Source organism: Crocodylus porosus, unplaced genomic scaffold, assembly GCF_001723895.1.
Source record: "Crocodylus porosus isolate Cpor-Errol unplaced genomic scaffold, CroPor_comp1, whole genome shotgun sequence".
NCBI lineage: Eukaryota > Metazoa > Chordata > Crocodylia > Crocodylidae > Crocodylus > Crocodylus porosus.
In genome coordinates, this window is record NW_017728915.1 from 40,832,721 (window position 1) to 40,834,236 (window position 1,516).

The following is a 1,516-nucleotide window of genomic DNA, read 5'->3' on the forward strand; positions in this document are numbered from 1 at the left end:
ACACACACACGCATATATATGTATATATATAAATATATATATATATATAATTTTGTTTGTTTTGGGGGTTTTTGTTTTGTTTGTTTTTGTTCCAGAAAAGGATTGGTTTTTTTTTTTTTTCTTAATTTAAAATGGGCAGAAAGTATTCAAGAGAAAAACAATGTGAACTGCTTTAGCTTTCTGGGGATTTTAAGGGTAGCTTTTCTGCTGAAGCCAATTTCAAGGGGAAAAGTTAAGCACTCCCACTTTTCAGAAAAAAAAACACACAAAGAGTGTTGAGGACTTGGAGCTTAAAAAATAAGTTTTAAAACAACTGACTTTCTGTATTTATGATAGATATGACCATTTTTGGTGTTGAGTAGATTGTTGCATTGGAAATGAACTGAAGCAGTATGGTAGATTTAAAAGAAAAAACCCTTTTGTGTACATTTAGCTTTTGTATGGTCCAGCTGACGGCTTCTCATTTGATGTTGTCTTGTTCATTCCTAGCCAGATAGATTGCAATCCATTGACTCACCTAAGCTTTTCTCCCCTTTGTACCTTTATTCCCCTTTCTCCCCATCCTGTAATCTTCCATTTATGGTTGCTGCCTTCATTTCTTAGAGGGTGGTTGCATAATTATTTTATAAAAACTAAAGAAAGAAGTTCAAAGGGTTTTTGGGGTCAGTAGGATCCCTTGCAGAATATTTTTTGTTGGGGGTTTGAAACTTTTTAAGGCGTATACATACGATTTACCTATGTCTGTTACCCTTGTGCACTTATCTTTCTTATTTTTCATTTTCTTTTTTCCTCCTTCCTTTCCTCATTTTGTAAATGCTTCAAAGACTCTGTTCCTAAACTATAAGCATTTGTTTCTGTTTGTGTAATTAGGCTGCACTCTGTTCTTTTAAAGTAAGTTTTGGTTACATTTTTTTTTTTTCCAAAAAAAATTCATGCTTTAAATAAAATCCAAAGACATACCCTTTCACCACTGGTGCAGAATGAGCAAAAAGGATTCTTTTTACTTGAGAATTTGTTTCTAATTTAAACACACAAAAATAAGCTTAAATAAAGAAGAAAAAAAAACTAAAAAGCACCCAGGTTGTTACCTGCGCTTCTTCTGCAAGCAGAGAGGCAACTCTTAATGAAAATTCAACATACCAAAAGACAAGTTTTTACTTCAAAGTTTTGTCCTTGTGTTAGGCAGTCTGAGTGGTGAGTGACCCAGAGGTGCAGCCTGCAAAGAATCAGATAGCAATGTACAGAAAGCAAAAAAAGAAACCGTATGTGAGGCACTTGTGTTTATGTTAATCTCTGTGTTCCTGGTGATGGAAAGTACTCTCGCTCGCTCGCTCGTTTTTTCTCTCTTTCTCTCCCCGTCTCTCTCTCTCTCTCTCTCTCTCTCTCTCTCTCTCTCTCTCTCTCTCTCTCTCTCTCTCTCTCACACGCACACTATCTTATATGGTCTGGACTTTGGAAGGAAGATTTTGTGCTGCTAAAATGTAGATTTTGGAGACAAATAGATGCTTGCTGTTTC